We start from the raw sequence: 20,528 nt of genomic DNA, 5'->3' as shown, positions 1-20,528 counted from the left end.
CATATGCTTGATAGTGATCATCTGATTGTGTGAGAGAGCGATTCTAGTGCGATTGCATCATGAGGTTGCATCGAGTGGCACTAGCTGGTCATCTTGCAAACCGGTGGTGCTTGTTACTCTTGGAGGTTGCCACCTCCTAGATGGCTTGGTGGTGGTCTCCGTCGAAGCCTGCAAGAAGCTTGTGCAGTGCTCCAGAGAAGAAGCTTTGTGAGGGGCATTGTGCTCGCCCCGCGGGAGCCACGAAGAGCAACTCTAGTTGAGCGTGTCATTGAGCTACCCTCACTTTTAGGGTAGACTCTTGTTGCGCTCGATGTGTGGACTTGGTGGGTGATGTCAATTAGCCATCGAACCACCAAGTGAGTGGTCGACATAACGGGGACTAGCGTATTGGCAAGCACGTGAACCTCAGAAGAAAAATTACTATGTCAAATTTGCTCTTGTAATTAGTTTGCTTGTATAGCTCACTAGTTACCTTCTTTCTTGTGTAGCATAGAAGTAGCTCCCTTGCGTGTCTAATTTGGTTTGTGTAACCTTGTTAGTCACATTTCTTAGTTTGTGTAGCTAAGTATTTGCGCTATCTAATTTGGCATTGGTTGCCTTGTTATTGAGCATTGCTAGTGAACTTAGTTGGCTTTGTGCTTTTGCTTACTAGTATGTATAGGAGCTCCCCGTTGCTTAAAGTACTAGTGCCATAGGTTTGTGTGACCTTGCTTCTAGAATTGATTAGGTGAGCTCTAGCTAGCCTAACACCTTAGTTACTTAATTAGGATCTTTGTAAGGTGCTAGAGAACTTTGATAGAGGGGTGTACTCTTGTCTAGAACAAATTATTTTAATTTCGTATTTGTTTCGGTTAGCCAACGCGATTAATTTTAGAAAGGTCTATTCACCCTCCTCTAGTCTGCCATCTCGACCCTATAGATGCCTCGACATCAAGGGCTACTCCTAGCTGGTCATCGACCAAGTCATGAAGGAGTCAAGCTGCCATGATGCCAAGATGGCTGCATACTAACAAGAAGTCCGCCAGCTGGAGAACAAGTTCGATGGCCTAGACCTCATTCACATCCTGAGGTGTCTCAATGAGGTGGCCGATGCACTGGCGAAGGCGGCGTTTGGCCAAGAGCAGGTGCTGATAGGCGTCTTCGCCAATGATCAACATAAACCCTCGGTCCACTATGAGGAGCCAGAATAGGCTAGTGATGGGCCGCCTGCCCTGGGCTTAGGGGCTAACTAGCCATCGGCTCCATCCAACCCCAAGGTCATGATGATTGACGAGGATTCAGCGACAGAGCCTAACTCTCTGGCCAACTGGAGGATGCCTTATCTTGACTACCTTCTCTACAAAGTGCTGCCGACAGACAAGACAGAGGCTTGGCGGCTTATACATCATGCCAAGTCTTTTGCCCTTATTGAGGGCGAACTCTACAAGCGAAGCCACACTAGGAACGTGCAGCGTTGCATCCCCATTGAACAAGGGAAGCGATTGTTGAGCGATATCCACGGTGGGATCTACGGTCACCATGCCGTGCCTAGAACCCTGGTCAAAAATGCATTCCTTCAAGGCTTCTACTGGCCAACCGTAGTAGCCGACGCCGAATAGATTGTGCACACCTATGAAGGGTGTCTATACTATGCTTAGTAGACGCACCTATCGGCCCAAGCACTCTAGATGATCCCCATCACGTGGTTGTTCATGGTTTGGGGGCTCGATCTGGTCAGACCTCTCAAAAGAGCGCCCGGGGGTTATACAAACTTGCTTGTCACTGTACACAAGTTTACAAAGTGGATGCCCAACCGATCTAAGCGATCAAGTCTGAGCAAGCCATGCTGTTCTTCCTTGATATTGTCCATCGCTTTGGAGTACCGAACTCCATTATCACGGACAACGGCACACAGTTCACCAAGAAGAAGTTCCTCCAATTCTACGATGAATATCACATCCGTGTTGATTGGGCCGCCATAGCGCACCCCCACATGAATGGGCAGGTCGAGCGTGCAAACGGCATGGTCCTATAGGGCCTCAAGCCTAGGATCTTCAATTGGTTGAACAAGTTTGGCGGACAATGGGTCGCAGAGCTTCCCACGGTGCTCTAGAGCCTGAGGACGACCCCTAGCCGGGCCACCGGCTACACACCATTCTTCATGGTCTATGGTTCTAAGGCTATCCTCTCGACTGACCTTGACTATGGAGCACCAAGGGTCAGGGTTTATGACGAACAGGGAGCCGAGGCATCCCTCGAGGATGCCATGGACCAGCTGGATGAAGCGTGCGATGTTGTCCTCCTCCGGTCAGCAAAATACCAGCAACCGTTGTGCCGGTACCATAGCCGTCGAGTGTGGGGTCAGGCCTTCAATGTTAGAGACCAGGTTCTCCGCTTCATCCAGAGCAACAAGGACCACCATAAGCTCTCTCCACTGTGGGAGGGACCATACGTCATCATGGAGGTGCTCCGACTGGGCGACTACAAGCTCAAGACCATTAACGGCGGAGTCTTCGTTAATGCCTGGAACATCGAGTAGCTACGTCGCTTTTACCCTTAATAAACGCACACTTTCTCTTATCAGTTTCGCTTTCAAGCTCCCTGATCTTTAGTGACACCTGACCCCAACAACGGTGAGGGGTCGGGCCTCACTCGGGGGCTAATAAGAGAATACCTATCCGTTAGACATTCTCTAGGCCCTACCTTCTCTCACGTTAAGACCCAGAAGTGAGGTTTTGCGGAAACAAACGCTGAGTAAAACTAGTCAGACTGCGAAAAACCTATGCCTCGGCAGCTACGACATCTTTGCTCACCAGTGTGATTGGAGTTTTTTCCACACCCTGGGCTTTTTGGCCTTAGCTACCAAAAAAGTCAGTGCGCGTCTAAGAGTATATCCACCTAGCAGACTTTCTCTGTGCCCAACTCCCTCTCACGTTGAGACCTAGAAGCTAGGGATACGAAAACAAACTCTAAGTAAAACTAGTCAGACTATGAGAAACCTACGCCCGACGGCTACGACGTCTTTGCTCACTAGCGTGATCAGAATTTGTTCACCCACACCTCAAGCTTTACGGCCTTAACAATAGAAAGGGTCGGAGCGCACCAACCTTTTTAAACGAAAGGGGGAGAAGGGCTAAAAACTGTTTGACCATAACGAAATCTAAGAGCTTGTCCATTTATTACAAGTTTGTCGCCTAACTTATCTGCCTAACTAAATTCTTGCGCGGGATGTTCTCATCCTCTATCTCCACAGGTAAGTCTTGTCCCAGCAGGGCAATACAAGTCGACCGAATGGCTTAGCCACTGCCAATGGATGGGTAGGGAGTAGCAGGATGCCCCACGTAGGTTATGCCGACCCGTTATGAATGACAAACCCGAATTCCGCTTGAACAATATCCGGTAAGAGCTCCCTGAACCCGTCACTCATACCATCGAGGTAAGTCCTGTGCCAGCGGGTCACCCAAGTTGATCGAACGATTCAGGCCACTGCCGAGAGATGGGCCACCCTTACTTTACACACATTAATTTCGCTATCGAGCCCCCAGCCCCAGCAATGGCAAGGGGTCAGGCCTCACTCGGGGGCTGGCAGGAGCGTCTGTTCGATAGACATTCTCGAAGCCTGACCCCTTTCTCATGCTAAAACCTAGAGGCAAGGCGTGCGGAAACAAACTCTGAGTAAAATTGGTCAGACCACTAGAAACCTACGCCCCAGCTGCTACGGCATTTCTGCTCACCAGCATGATCAGAGTTTTTGTCCCCGCACCCTGAGCTTTAGCCTCTACCTTCCCTAGAAGGGTTTGAAGGGACCCACCAGCAGAATCTCCATCGAGGAGAGGCCGATAGGTCACCCAAGTCGATCGAACAGCTTGGGCTGCTGCCGAGAGATGGATAGGGAGTAGTGGGGTACCCCATGTAGGTTATGCCAACTCCATCATAAACGATGGATCCAGACCCCACACGGACATATCTGGTAAGAGCTCCTCGAACCCGTCACTCGAGCCATCGAGGTAACTTTACCAACCCCCACTTTTCTTTTCTATTGCACGATCATTCATTCATCCATTCTCATGCATGCATTCATACATTCTTTCATTCATTCATCCATTCATCCCATACATCCAAGCATTGCATATGCAATTGCTGCATCACAACGCTTCATGTTGCGTCACAAAGTGGTAGTCGCCTCATTCGACATGAGCGGCGACCGATAGAGGTTTGAAGGCCAGCCCACAAAGGGCTCGAGGCCGCCTCACGTCAAATAGACCCAGGGGAGAAAAACATAGATGAGCCCCAATGGCCTTTCTCGACCCCGCTCAGAAGTGGACATGGACATCTAGACCTTTCTCGTTCGATCCTAACCTCGAGCCAAGCCCATAGAATCTCCATCGAGGAGAGGCCGGTGGGCCACCTGAGTCACTCTCTGGAGCAACACGGGCATCTACCAGGAGGTAGGTTAAGGAGCTGTGGAATGCCACATGAGGGCTATGCCGACCCCATCAGTGAATGACGGATCCAGATTCCACTCAGACATGCCCGTTAGCGAGCTCGTCAAGCGCGACACTCGAGCCATCGAGGCAAGTGTCGTTAGCTCAGCCCCTCTGGTTGCGAAAACCGTGGACAAGGTGATGCATGAAACATAGCCGACCCCCACCGAGCCCCACGGGGCTCTGGGGCTCGAGTTGCCCGACCTAAACTAGGGAATCCACCAGACCGGGGTTCGAAGGCCAGCCCGCGAAGGGCTCAAGGCCGCCTCATGTTGAATAGAGCCAGGGGAGAAAATGCAGATGAGCCCCAACGGCCTTTTCCTGACTCGCTTAGAAGCAGATAGGGTCATCTCAACCTTCTCATTCGATCCTAACCTCGAGCCAAGCCTGTAGAATCTCCATCGAGGAGAGGTCAGCGGGCCACCTGAGTTGCTCTCTGGAGCAACATAGGCATCTGCCGGGAGGTGAGTTAAGGAGTAGTGGAATGCCACATAAGGGCTATGTCGACCTCGTCAGGAACAATGAACCTGGATTCCACTCAAACATGCCCGATAGCGAGCTCACCCAGCGTGTCACTAGAGCCATCGAGCTCAACCCCTCCGATTGTGGAAACCGCGGACGAGGCGACAATCAAAAAGATGAGCCAACCCTCGACCGGACCCCTGCTATGTGTGGGGGCTCAAGGAAAGTTCGACTCACATGGAGGCCGAACGCACAGTCATAGAATGATGGCTCAGATCCTAGGGAGGGGGTATGCATGAAAACAAGAGATGCTTTCTCCTACTAGTTTCGCTATCCTCTCCTCGATCTTTAGTGACACCTGACCCCATCAACGGTAAGGGGTCGAGTCTCACCCGGGTCTAATAAGGGTATACATACACCCTTTCTAAAATAGTCGCTGCGCCCGACACCCTTCCTCATGTTAAACCTAGTAGCAAGGTCCACAGAAACAAACGACTAAACAAGGCTAGTCGGACTACAAGAAACCTACGCCCCAGCGGCTACGGCACTCTTGCTTACCAGTGTGATCAAAATTTCCCTCCTACACCTCGAGGTCTACGGTCTTAACAAATGGAAGGGTCAGAACACATGAACCCCTTTTCACACATAAAAAAGGGAGGAAAAACAAATCCTTTCGCACCAAAATAAAAGAACATACATGGTCAAACGAAACTTGTTTAAATGATACATAAGGGTTGGGACATGTCCGCTAATTACAAGAATGATTGACCAACCTATTGAACTAACTAACCCCTCTAGGGGAGAACTAAGCCTTCGATCCTATCCTCCAGGTCCAACGAAAGGGGAGCCACTGCCGCTTCCATCTCCTCTAGCTTGTGGACTTCATAGCCAGGCGTGAAGCCATGGCTCATCGTCTCCAGATCAATGCTGTCCCCATAGTGAGAATGAGCAATTGTGAAGGATTGATTGACCCTAGCGCGAAGGGCATTCCTCTTGAGCTGGCGCACCCACGCCATGATCTCAATGGCACGGGCCGTGAGTGAACTAGTCCCCTCCGACCGCACCACCTCAAGGTCATCATAGACCACTCTGAGGGCGGCACTTAGGATACCGAGCTCATCACTCTCCGCCTAAAGATTCCTCCTTGCCTCAGCGAGGTCCACGATCAGCCTAGCAGAAATGCTTTCGGCCTCCAGCTTCTAGGTCGTCGTGTTTCCAAGCTCAGCCTAGAGGGAGCCGACCTTCTATTGCACGTCGTCGCACTCCAGGTAGGCCTGTTCATGCTCTCATAAGGCCTGGTCACGCTCCTCGCGAGCCACACCGCATTCTGAGTGGAGCCTCTCTGTGGTTTGGAGCAGCTCATCCCGCTCCTTGCACAGCCGAGCGACCGCCACGGCATCTAGGCTCGCCTTCTTCTCTAGGGCCACAAGCTTCTCCTTGGCCTATAGCTTTAGCTCCCTTTCCTTCTCGACCTCAGCCAGAAGGTCGAGGATCCACTGGTAGGTCTCAATGTCCTTCTGGAGCAGCTCATCCTGCTCCTTCCCGACCTTGGCGGCCTCCTCGTCGCCCCTCCGTGACCTCACCGATAGGGCCTCAAACGCCTTCTGGGCCTCATCAGCGCCCTGATGGGCCTCGGCCACCCACGACCGAAGACTGTCTGCTTCCTCAGTGAGGGGAGTCACCTTGACCACCCTCTGCTAGGCGGCAACAAGCTGAGCGGTCATGTCCCCATGTAGACGTGCCTCCTAAATGAGGCGGTCCTAGGTCTCCTTCTGCTGATGAAGGAACTGAGACTTCCCCCGGCTACGAGCGATGTGGGACTAAAGGGAGACGATGGTCAGGATACAAAAATTATATAGAGAAAGAAAAGGGCGAGAGGCAAGATCAAGCAAATACCCCACTGGAGGGAATGACAATGTTGCGCAAGGCACCCCTAGCACGGTCTAGGGCTTCTAGCACAGACATGATCCCCACATCAAGGCTCTCCTGCTCCATGCTCTCAACGGCGTCATCGAGGGTGAAGAGCATCGACGCCGGATCCTATGGATTTATCCACTAGAGTAGGGGCTCGCCCAGCATGGGCGAGTTGCTGCCTACTGATGTCAGTGCCAGGGATGACTCCCCGCCGGTCCCAAGCGCCGCCGACCTCTCTACCACTCCTAGGGACCCCTCAGCCGTGTCCTCCTCCATCTGGCCCACGCTAGGCATTGTCGCTTGGGCTATCGATGGCGCAGGTCATGCTAGTGCCTTAGGCGCCGCTGTGGTTGCACCCAGTCGGACCCATCTGTCATGACCGCTGCCACCTCCACCTACATTGGGGGTCACGACTAGCTGCGTCGCGCTCGCCACGGTTGGCGCCACGAGCGTGGTCGATAGCCTATTTCACCCCATCATCGATAGCGATAACGCGGCCATGGTTGGCTACTCCGCAACCTCCAAAGGTGCCCTTTGAGCCCCTATGTCCGCCCGTCCCGCCGAGGGCATGGGTGCCACCATGGGCAGTGTCCAACTAACTAACGATGCGGTCACACTGGTGCCGCTCCCGCCCGAAAAGGGCGCGACACTAGCTGACGGTTGCCACCTCAATTGGAGGGTGACCCTCTTCTTCGGTGCTAGCACCAATGGATTGCGCTGCCTGCCGACGCTGTAAGGGACGAAAAGCATAAGTCATGACAAAATCTGACTAAAATAGGAAAAACAAAGGAATTGATAACTCACCTCAGCACTGTCAAGCGATAAGTACGTTTGGGGGGTGAACCCCCCGACCTCTGCTCCATCTTGTCAGGGCGAGGCTGTTTTGAGCCCGCCCCCTACTCCTGGGCAGAGGGGCTCACTGCCCTTGACTCTTGGGGTGGGATGGCGGAGCCACCCACCTCCGCCAACATCTCAAGAGCGGCAGCAGAGCCGCGCGCCCCCATTGACTCCTGAGGGAGGCCAACGGTACGTCCTACCTCTGTCAGCTCCCCAGATGTACCCTCCCCTCTGTGGAACGGGAAGGGTCTCGTCACTAGCAAGATGAACCAATTCCTATCAGCGCATCCTCATTCTCTAGGATGTCCCACTCGACATCATTAGTTACCTTGTCGTCGTCACCATCATCATCATCGTCATCGCTATCGGTGTCCTCCTCCCGTTCCCGTGCCTGTAGCTCCCACTGCCTCTTCCTCTTCTTGTCCTCCTTCGCCTTCCTTAGCCACTCGCCCTTGCCGCGATTCGCCGCCCTCATGGATGAATCCCTCGGCAATGGCGTCGCGTGATCTAGGAAGATGAGGTCCCTCGGCTGGTCCTGACCCTCTAAAAGTTAGTATCAAGAGGTCAGGAAATCTATTAAAGAGAAGGCATGAGAAGGGTAAACTTACAAAGACGATGTGGCCTAGTTCTAGTCGCATCAGAGGATGTCCCGGCACCAGGTAGACGAAATCGAGGGGGTACCCGCATCATCTCGCGAGAGCTCCATTGCCTCCTTGATGTGTTGTGTGATCTCAGAGTTGGGGCATGCCCTCTCAGCGAGCGCCGTTCCATCAAACGATGCCTTGGGTGCCATCGCGTATAGCAGGAGCATGCGCATCATAGAAGTGGGCAAATGACACCCATAGCTGTCGAGCAGCGATAGCACATCCTCCTCGCTGGGCAGCAGCCACTCCTCAGCCACGGTCCGCACGTGGAGAAGACCATGATGGACGAGGCCCCCCATGCGCTAGAAGGTGATGTCAGAGCGGCACCACGGATCTATTGGAGATAGGGGTGGGTGGATGCGAGCTCGATGGTGGCGAGGATGCAAGGACAGGAGACCTGAGCGATTGACGGCGGCGGTCGTGGCTGCGGAGGCAAGGATGCAAGGTATGGAATCCAGGGGGCGAACCCTTTGGTTTTATAGGGTCGATGGATGCGAGGAAACCAACCACCCACCTTGATCTCCGTGCCTGCCATGATCTGCCGCAACGTCCTGTGGCGGGACGTGCACATGCAATCTCTATCCATTTCCTCGGAAAACTCACCGGACATTTCGCCTCTCCGGATGGGCCACAACTCATCACGAGTAAGAGGAGTATGGATCTAAAAGTGCCTCTACGGCCCAATAGGGCCCAGGAGTTCGCAGGTCGGCCCATCAACGGGTTTGACAAGCACTCTAGACACCTTTAGGGTAAGAGGTGGAAAGGGATGGGCCTGCTAGTGGCCAGTACCCAGGCGCATGAGCGCCACAGGCATCCTGGCCCATGTTCGAGTCTCGGCCGGTTACGATCCATGGTTTTTTTGAACAAAGGTACTTATTCCTCGGGACCGGTCGAACGGACCCAAGAACTATATGGATTGACCGCTGAGAATCTAGGGTCAGTCACCAAGCTAACCCAAGCCAGATCCCCGTGAATGGGATGTCGGGGGCCCCACTCAGACTAGCCCATTAACAACTCATCGGGTGCCATGATTCGTCCTTAGAGGAAAATCATGGCATGGCTCGTCCCCTCCATTTTTATCAGAAAAACACTTGAGGGAAGATAATCGCAAAGATGAACCAATCCTCAGCTAAGCCCCTGCTATGGGAGGGGGGCCGAGGAAAGGGAATCACCACCCCTAGGTCACGCTGTGGGCAACAATAGATGGCCGAGGCCTTTAGAGTTCTCCTGTTCAAAAAAGCCTCTGAAGGAGTATTCTACTCCTCCATAGGCTTGGGGGCTACTATCGGGGACCAATACTAGGGTACCCGAAGAAGATGAGCTAATAACCATCAACATGGATTCATCCGAGCAGTCAAGAGCTCTAGGTGTGCAAGCTCCGCCTCGCCCAGCCTCTGGGGGTAGGCTCCGCCTCGTCCGACAACGAGGCCATGGGGCTCTGCCTCACCTAACCTTTGAGGGCTGGCTCCACCTCGCCCAGCCTCTGAGGGCGGGCTCTGCCTTGCCCGACCTCTGGGGGTGGGCTTTGCCTTGCCTGACCCTTGGGTTTGCGCTCCGCCTCGCCTGACCTCTTAGGGCAGGCTCCGCCTTGCCCGACATCGAGGCTATGGGCTCTGCCTTGCCCAACCTCTAAGGGCTAGCTCCACCTCGCTTGGCCTCTGGGAGTGGGCTTGGCCTCACCCAACCTCTAGAGGCAGGCTCCACCTTGCCCGACACCGAGGTCGCGAGCTCCGCCTTGCCCGACCTCTGAGGGCTAGCTCTGCCTCGCTCGGCCTTTGGGGGCGGGCTTCGCCTTGCCCGACACCGAGGCCGTGGGCTCTACCTCACCTAACCACTGAGGGTAGGCTCCACCTCGCCCAACCCTTGGGTTTGGGCTCCGCCTCGCTGGGCCTCTAGGGGTACTCCGCCTTGACCGACCTAGAGGCCGAGGGATTCGTCTCGCCCGACGGAGACCCATACCGCTGCCAACCACCCTAGGTCCAAGCAAATGGGCCTGGGTCAAAGCTCTAACACTAGGGAGGTGACCGGCACACCCTGATATAACCCATGGTCATGACGGGCCATGTCTAGGGATTCACATCAGGAACAGCATCGGGCATACCGGTGCTATTCTACCTAACCCTTGTACGAACACTGACATGCGCGTCAATTCACCACGACATACACCAAGACAGAGTGGAGCGCCTTGACTGAGAGGCGACGCCTATGCATGGCGCTAGTGACGGACAGGGCCACGACATGGAGCTGTCCCTATTGACGTCTACAGGGTTGGTGGGACCCGCATAAAGGAAAAGAAGGACCCGACGATCCTGGAGGACTTTTTCTCCTTCTAATTCTCCTCTTTTCCCTCCACTGTAACCCATGCTTTCCCTTAGCCTATAAAAGGGAAAGCAGGGCATCCCATAAAGGGCATCACAACACACCACATCGATTCAGACTAAAACCTATCGAACCTCGAACCGATCAGAACACACAAGCACACTACAGGAGACAACCGAGCTCTTGGCACCCGTTCGCTGCTCTCACCAGAGCCTTGAGACCTGTCCCTCTCTCGACCATTTGTAACCCCTACTATGAACTTTTAGTGCTAGTAACATGAGCAGCAGCAATAAACTAGACGTAGGGACATTCTGCCCGATCCAGTATAAACCTCGTGTCCTCTTAGCACACCATCCGAGCCAGACGCGCAATATTGGAAATTTACTTGTCGGTGGCAACTCAAAACACCGACAGGAAGAGCCATATTGTGCCCCACCAAAGATCGATTCACTGCTGGTCCATTTTCGGATCGTGAGTTATGAGCAAAAGTGATCATTGGCATAGTTGTGCTAACCCCACCTAAATTGGCCTTAGCAGTTTCAGTTGCCGAAGTGGCCCATTTGGCTTGTACGCTTGGTTAGCCACTACATACATTCTTGAATTCTCATAAAAAATGTAAGGCATGCCATATTGAGGTTGTTTAGAAGCCAATTCGCTAGTAGATGCATCAACACAATCGACTTTCTTAGCCTCTAATCTATCAAAACATGACATGATCATATTAACAACAGTCATAAGATTGTTATCAGTTACTATCCTATGATCTTGTAACATCTTAGCATAATTAGCATGAGTAGGGCAAGGATCTTCAACCACTTCATTATCTTTTACCTTTGGTGCAGTGAGCTCACCAAAGACGGGCTCACAGTATTGAGTGACGTTGCCCTACCGATCTTTAAAGCAGCTCACGAGGAACACTTCTAGATCGGTAGTGAGCTTGGCTTGAATCTTTTGGTGAAGATCATTGGGAAGCTCGTCTATCGATGTTGGCAAGGTCATGTTGCCCGAATGACATGTAGGTTCGGTGTGATCAACCGTCTTCTTGTTGTCGTCCGACATGTTGCTAGTAGATTGGTTTATCTTCTTCTTCCCTAGTGGAGTCGTCAAAAAGTGTATTGATGCCAAATTGGGTCACACACCAACAAGGGCTAGCACGCCTGAGGTCGCACATGACCTAGCACGCAGCAAGAACGTGGTAGAAACAACAAGACCGACCAACAAGCCGGTCAAGTTGAGTTGTCACCCATTCTTTGCTTGGTAGACTGCTGGACATCTTTTGGGAAGATCCATTTGGAGGGGCATAACAAGGTTGTTCTAGGATCGACAAGGCCACAAAGAATGTCGCCAAATCTCATCGAGAGATGTGATGAACAACATAGGCTAGAAAAGTTAGGGCAAAAGGAGTAGTAGATGTGTTTTAATTTTTTGATGTTTGGAAGTTGGATTTCTCAATCGGTCATGATCCTCTCATGTATATTGATTGGGATGGTCTTATTCTAGTAGGAAACATCTCCAGATCATAATCTACACGTTTTCCATGATAAAAAAAGACCCAGAACTGAGTCGTACTCAACTTGTTCTTGGAATATCAATGCAAAACTAGGTAAGCTGATGCTAGGGCTTAGTCGGACTCCTCAGGGCCAAGCAGACATGCCGAATGGAGCACAGTCAAACCCGGTTTTGGCTGAAAGTGCCCAACTTCTTTCTTTTCTTTATTTACACTACTATAGAAATGTTTTTAGGGGCGACTTGTAACGCTTTGTAGGGGCGGTTTGGCCAGCCGCTCCTACCAAACCGTCTCTACAAATCATGTATTTGTAGGGGCGGTTCTCAGGCCGCCCCTATAAATCAATTTGTAGGGGTGGCTATAGTACTAGCTGCCTTTATAATACCTATTTGTAGGGGTAGTTCATTCTAGAACCGCCCCTACTGTACGTTTTCCCACCAAAAAAATAAATTTACAATTCAAATTTGACCAGAACACTGTTTGTTTCCGTGTATTCCATCCAACGTTCACGTTGCCAAACACCCCACGACCAACTTTCTGAACTACGTTCGCGTTGCCGAACGCCCCGTGACCAACGTTTCGAACCGCGTTCGCATTGACGAACGCCCCATGACCAGTGTTCTGAACCCCTTAGACTACAAGCACAAGAGTATTATATAAACTACAATTACAAGTCCAATTCACAAGAATATATACAATCCATCATTAAATAGACATAATTCACAAGGTGAAACCAATGTCAAATTCCATAAACATTGTTATCAATGTCCTAGAGCTAGTCTTTCAGTCACACGAAGGTGTTGGTACTGAGGATTACTACCTAAGTCAGACTCTCAGTCATGGTAGGCGCCTTTGACGTGTACAATCTGGTCCAATATGAAGTTGCAAAGGTCACCGATGAGCTCTAAGAGTTGGTCATCCTTGTATGGGTCTCTTTTCATTTCTCTCTCTTCTTTCTACTACAAGAGAACAAGTTTCGGTTTAGTATTTCATACCATGTATGAAGTTTTTATACTACAGGTGAAGAGGTTCAAACTTACCCTTAAGGGGTGTCTCCTGTAGGCACTGGTGTTACTCATCATAGAACATATATAGTATCCACAATGTACACTCCCAGGCTTCTGCTTGGGACACTGTGTGTTTTGCATATTAAAATGTTAAGTAATGCTTTTAACAGCCATGTAATGGAGTACTGAAGAAGTAAGTTACACTTACTGCATATAGTGTTTTTATAGCTAGCTTTTCCTTCCTTGCTGGATCATGCCTTCCATGATATGCAGTAACATAGAACCTAAATGCCTTGTTCGAATTATTTTAGCAAATACAACTTGTTAGTATCCAAAAGTGAACATTACAAGTATGTATACAAACATATAAGCTAATGAAGATTGTCGATATGTATATGTCTTGGGAATCGATATGAAGTCTTTGTATGTCACCGGGTCCCTATCTATTGAATCAAAGACCCATGCCATGCTCCTCCCGACATCGACGGCTATACAAATCCAGTGGTTGCTGCATGGATTTAATCATAGAACAAGATAAGCTCTTTTGCATCGAATAAAATATATCGAACAAAGCTTTAAGTATAGAGTTTAACTTACTTGAAGTTGTATGGTAGCCATATAGTAGAGTGTTGTTGGAGAATTTTGAAAGCCAGGGCAATGTATGTTGCAACCTTAAGGGACTCTTCCCTTAGTTTCGCCGTATAGATGTGCTCTTTCTCCCGAAGAGTCTTTGCAGCAGCTAGCTCTTTGGCATCCAGTTTCCACTGTTTAGGGTAATTAAAATTTGTTTGGGCTATAGCTTGAGGGTCTATATACCCGGCTTTCACACTTGGCATTTGTTTGACAATGTGCACTTGCATTCTACAAATCACGACGTGGGTTAGTTACAACAAAATTCAAAGATTACATTCATATCATATCGGGAGGACAAGGACTTACAGGCACCACGTGCGAATTAGATTCATCTCCATTGCTCCCAAGTGAAAGCATGTCTACATGTCATTGAAGTCAAAGATAATTTTCCTGGCCGGGCTTCCAAATGAAGCATGCTTGTATGAGGTCTATGCTCGTTGGGAGAACATGCAAGTACCAATCATGGAACCTTCTCTTTCCAAGTGGTAGGCGTTGGATGTCCTGGTTTGGTAGGAAGGGCTTGCCTCTTTCATATATTTTTGGGCAATCCTTTGACCATTTGATGGCATCAACATTTGGATACTGCTTTGCAATTTGGTGGAGTTTGCTAGTGACGGCCTCCTCAGAACCCCATGATGGGACTTTTTTAACTTGGTTCTCATGCTTGAACTGGTCATGGGAATACCACTTGGACACCGACGAGATGTCTTTCATCAGAACATAAATTGGCCTTATGGTGATTGGATGCTTCTTTCGAAGTTCCAATTCAGGCACGTCCTCATCTTCTTGTGCATCACCTTCTTTAGGAGGCACTCGTTGTTCATGTATCGGCTGTGCTTGTTGAGAAGACTGTGGCATCTCATCATGCACTTGCTCGGTATGAGCTGGAGAAGGTTGTGGCATCTCATCAGGCACATGCTCGCTAGGAGGTGGGGAAGAATGTGGCATCTCAGGAATGTGGTGGTCACGAGATGGTGAAAATATCTCCCCGACCTCAACAACTCGCTCCAAATTTTGGAGAGGGAGATGCGGTGAAGAAGCAGTCAATATAATGTCCCATTTGTGCCAGAGGATGAACTGCCCAATAACATCTCCGAGTAACACCAGCCCCTCGGGAGTTGCGTAGTCTATCCTCCACTGCATGAACTTGGGCTTCACGGTATGCACCTCGACCCTAGTGTAGTCCAGCGGTATCTTATTGTTGTGGTGTAAGCCACCGGGAGGATGTGCCACACCCATTGCCACCTCCATCACAGTGTTCTATCGGCCACTGAGAAACACCAAGGTGCAACTAGTTGGTTCCCATATGCGATCGACAGGGGTTGTGGCTGCAGTGCAACCTTGGCTGCTAGGAACTTTCGGAGGACTACCAACTAATGCCAGTTCTCCCGGTGGCATCACTAATATCTGTGGCTCCATAGATAGTTCTTGCTCCTCTAGCACCTTCGCAACTAGAGCCTTCACTTGGAGCTCAAGAATAGTCTCCCAGTCTCTACCATGTTTCTTGTACATGTGTCTGTCCTCTTCGAATCCTTGCTTCCAGGTTGTCCTTTTCCTAGCCCCCTGGTGTGGCCTGTGTGCTCCTTGTTTCCCAAGCCAAGGCTAAGCTTGTCCCTCTCTCTAAAAGGATTGAATGAGTTCTTCTCCTTGTCTTTAGCATATTTCAGTATCCTTGATACTACCTCTTGGGTCTCCGGCTTATCAAACTTAAGATTACCGCCGGATGATTCTGTACTCCTCGCATATATCCAATTCCTTGAGCGTACCTTCAAATTCATCACATCGATATTCCCAGCAGCTGCAGCCTCTTCGTCCATCTTCCTAAACTACTCTTCCTTGGCATAGTAGCCATCGAGGCCTAGATGATGGTGGTGTTTGTTCCTCTTCGCCAGCTCGGTGTTACGGGCACTAACCTCCAATTCCTCCGGTGAAGTCTTTTGAGCCACCAGCTCCTCCCATTGACTAGGAGTTATTTTGCCAAACTCGTTGAAGGGAGTTAACCCCTTTTGGATATACTTCGTGTTGAGCTCCAACCTCCAATGTTAGAATGACTCTCCCATCATCCTGAAAGCATTTTTTTACCAGTTCGTGCTTACCCTCCAAAAATCTAAAATTGAGCTTCAGCTGCCTATCCCATAGTTCATTCTTTTTATTCTCTAGTACCTCTTTCCAGTTAGGGATTGCTGGGTTCAATTTATCTCTTACTAGGGCCCCGATCATATTACAGAATCGTCCTCTTAATTCCTTTGGCTCAAGGATCTCCCCTGCTGGCCCGACCTCCGTTATCACAAAGCATGCCTTATCTGGATATAGATTTCTTTTTCTATCCCCTCATTTCCTCTTAGGCTTGGTAGTCGTGGTTGTGTCTTGAGGTTGTGGAGCAGAGGCATCATGATCTATCTCTGTGGCTATTGCCTTTGCTCTCCTTTCCTCTACTCCATCTTGTCCAGCGAGATGTCGTGGATGTCGACGTTGTCTTTTCCGAGTTTTAGGAGGGACCTGTATATACGATAGGTCAAAGTGTTAGCAGAGGTAACATAGCCAAAGCTTTAGCAAAATTTACAAGCTAAGGCTTTTTTCCTATCTCCTCGTTCGGGTCAAAATCCTTGTCCAAATCTTCCTCCATTGGCCTCCTTCTAGCTTCATGTGGGAAAGGATCCTCAGGACTTACATATCCCTCTTCTGAGTCATCATCATCATCATCCTCTTCTTCTTCGCCTTCATCAGCCTCTCCTGCTCTTCCTTCTACTCCCCCTTCCTCCTCGCCACACTACTCCTGAGTAAGCATCACTTCTAGATCCTTTTCTAACTCATTATCGAACTACTCCTGAGTAAGCTGGTCCTCTAGTGCTTGCTCCTCATAGATTGGCTACTCATCATGCTCGGGGCATTAGGCTGCACTGTCTGGTGTCTGCGACATTATTTCACACTTTGTTCTAATAGATGCAAGATAGTGTGCTTTAGGTACGCGAGAAGGTATAATAAATAAAAAAGGTCTATAAACCAAAGTAGTCCTATAAAACAACAATATATCAAAAATGAGTAGTAGCAGTAGTAGAGGCCTCAGAAACATGTCAATCATCATCTGATCTTGAACTTGGAGCATCAAGGCATCATAACAGAGAAGAGAGGAGAAGGTAATGTAGGGGCTACTGCTAATGATGCCAAGTTTCTCACAAGTTCTTGATCATCAGCTAATATTCCATATAATGTATGAACTTAGACAATTTCATCATCGACAAAACAAAGGAGAGGAGTGGAGAGGGGAGAGTTGGCAAAAAAAGCAACAGCTGATGGCAAAAGTAGTCAAAATGTTGCTTAACTGACATAGAGTAGTAAGTAGCAAGTAGCAGCCATAGTTTGGGCTATTGGCCCATGCATAAGCTCACCTAGTAGTAGGAGTAGGAGTAGGAGGAGGAGTAGTAGGAGTAGTAAGAGGAGGAGGAGTAGTAGTAGGAGGAGTAGCAGTAGTAGTAGTAGTAGCAGCCATAGTTTGGGCTATTGGCCCATGCATAAGCCCACCTAGTAGTAGGAGTAGGAGTAGGAGTAGGAGGAGGAGGAGGAGGAGGAGGAGGAGGAGTAGTAGTAAGAGGAGTAGTAGGAGGAGGAGGAGTAGTAGTAGGAGTAGTGGTAGGAGTAGTAGTAGTAGTAGTAGTAGTAGTAGTAGTAGTAATAGCAGCAGCGGCCACAGTTTGGGCTATTGGCCCATGCATAAGCCCACCTAGTAGTAGGAGTAGTAGGAGGAGTAGTAGTAGGAGTAGTAAGAGTAGTAGTAGTAGTAGTAGTAGTAGTAGGAGTAGTAGTAGTGGTAGGAGGAGTAGTAGTAGTAGTAGCAGCAGCAGCAACAACAACCACTACACACAAGCAGTATATAAGCAAAAAAATAGAGAAGGAGTAGTAGTAGGAGCAGGAGGAGTACTAGTAGGAGTAGTGGTAGTAGGAGGAGTAGTAGTAGTAGTTAAGTAGAAGAGAGTAGATCTACATATCATCACCGACAAAGCTGTTGTTTGTCAAAAAAATAGAGAGGGGCTGCATATATGGTCAACAACAGATAAGAGAGGAGAGCACACTGCTACTATGGTCAGCAATAGAGAAGAGAGAAGATAGCACCAACAAGTAGTAGGAGTAGCATTAGAAGAGATAATAGAGCAGTAGCACGAAAGCCCTTTGCCTCAGATTTCAAGTCACATTATTCATCACATGAGAGAGAGAGGGAGGAAGGTTCCAGAAAAATCATAGATTGCATTCTTAGTTGGTCCAGGACTACTAGGTCCTCCCCCAAACTAAAAAAAAGACAACTCATAGCAGAGTAGTAAATAAAGGAAAGCAGAGTAGTAGTAATTAGGTAGTAGTAGCTGCATAGCAAAGCAAGCAAAAGAGAGGAATGGAGTATAGTACAGAGTAGTAGCAGTAGTAAGAGAGCAGTAGCGGTAGTAAGAGAGCAACAACGGTATAGTAAACTGACCATAACTGGAGATTTACAAATTCAAATGACATGCAACATGACAATTTGAAAAGTTTATGAAATTGACTAAAATTCATTTTAAGACCTCAAGGCATGATTCCAAATTTTACTAGGTTGAAATCACTTAACAACAGAAATCTATCTTCATAAGACAGAGAGCAGCTAAAACTGGACTCAAAATGAGAACAGCCATATCTCCTAAACTACTTGGCCAAATGCCACCAAATTTTAACACAAGCTAGTTTAGTAAGTTAACTACAACTTTAGTATTCACATGATTCCCAGCAAACACCATTATCAAAGTCTAATTCACCAAGTGCTAGAAACTGTCCAGAATTATAAAAATACTAAAATTAAATATTTACTTATGTGCCAAACATGATTTCTGACCAAACCAAGTGCATCATAAGTTCACATATGATATAAGATCAGCAGAAAGTAAGGTGTTCACCACCAATTCATTTCTTTTAATGTCTTTCTTAATTTTTTTTATTTAAGTGGAATAATGAACATATATGAAAACTGCACAGTTTAATCTATAAAAATACAGTTCATACTAATTAGGTATGGTCTCCTAATTAGGTACATAGTAGAGTAGTAAATATAGAGAAGCAGAGTAGTAGTAGTTAGGTAGTAGTAGTTGCACAGCAAAGCAAGCAAAAGAGAGAAATGGGGTATAGTACAGAGTAGTAGCAGTAGTAAGAGAGCAGTAGCATGGGTAAGAGAGCAACAGTAGCATAGTAAACTGACCATAACTGGAGATTTACAAATCCAAATAACATGCAATAAGACAATTTGGAAATCTTATGAAATTTCCTAAAATTCATTTTCAGACCTCAAGGCATGATTCCAATTTTTACCAGGTCAAAATCACTTAACAACAGAAATCTATCTTCACAAGACAGAGAGCAGCCAAAACTGGACTCAAACTGAGAACAGCCATATCTCCTAAACTACTTGCCCAAATGCCACCAAATTTTAACACAAGCTATTTTAGTAAGTTAACTGCAACTTTGGTATTCACATGATTCCCAGCAAACACCATTATCAAAGCCTAATTCACCAAGTGCTAGAAACTATCCAGAATTATAAAAATGCTAAAATTAAATATTTACTTATGTGCCAAACATGATTTCTGACCAAACTAAGTGCATCACAAGTTCACACATGATATAAGATCACCAGAAAGTAAGGTGTTCACCACCAATTCATTTCTTTTAATGCCTTTATTAATTTATTTAGTTATTTAAGTGGAATAATGAACATATATGGAAACTGCACAGTTTAATCTACAAAAATTACAGTTCATACTACATGCTCCAAATAGGCTACTGTAAAAATTTCACCCAAAGTTACCAATAGAAACATCCTACACAAAAATAATAAGGCAGCAAGGCTGATTTTAGCCTAACTTAGAAACCCTATTGAAAAGTGTCAAACAACAGAAGCAATATTTTCCCTAGCTTCATATTAGTGTCATGGAAGAATGGAAATCAAAACCATAAACTGTATACATTTGAACTTGAGGTACCTAGAGTAGAGAACTACGTGTTACGACAAGTTACAAGTTACGACGACTTCCACAGTGGATTGTCCCGGGCGTGCACTCCACTAGCAGCGTAACTATGTGTCGGTTTGCTGGGGCCTGGTGTTGTTTTGGTTTGGTGGCAGCGATTGAGCATGTTTTTGGCCTGTAAATGCGAGTGATGTGGCCACTCTCGCTCTGGATCCTTTTTGGGGTATGTGAAAGTGGAGGGGCTCCAACTTTTGGGATGATCCACTGTGGAAGTCGTTGTAACTTGTAACTTGTCGGCAAACGACGCTACCATCCGAATGTCCAAGTTGGTGATGTTTCAACATCAGAGCAACTGTAATGTCAGCATAAGAAGTGCTTAAGGTAATAACCGAAGAACAGACAACCCAGTACAATGTATGCTCAAATCATCTGCAACATTGATGAGAGAGTTATACGAATGTTGTGTCAGCCTAAAGAACAGATATGGATCTGCGTACCTACAATCTCTATTGCTCTAAGAAAAATATCATGCGAACACTACAGATAGAACAATCTAGCAATAAGCATTTAAGACTAGCCCATGCAAGTAAAAATATCAATCATCATCAACACATATCCACGGGGCTGGCGGCTAAATTTTTTGAGCGACAATCTTTGGTCAACAGCACAACAAAGAATTTAGCAATACAACAACAAAGAGTAGAGAGGGAGGGATCTAGCCAGACCTGGAAAAGAAATTGCCCTTCTCAAGATGGTGTTGA

The sequence above is a fragment of the Miscanthus floridulus genome, chromosome 18 (assembly GCF_019320115.1).
Source record: "Miscanthus floridulus cultivar M001 chromosome 18, ASM1932011v1, whole genome shotgun sequence".
NCBI lineage: Eukaryota > Viridiplantae > Streptophyta > Magnoliopsida > Poales > Poaceae > Miscanthus > Miscanthus floridulus.
This window is presented reverse-complemented; position numbering follows the sequence as displayed.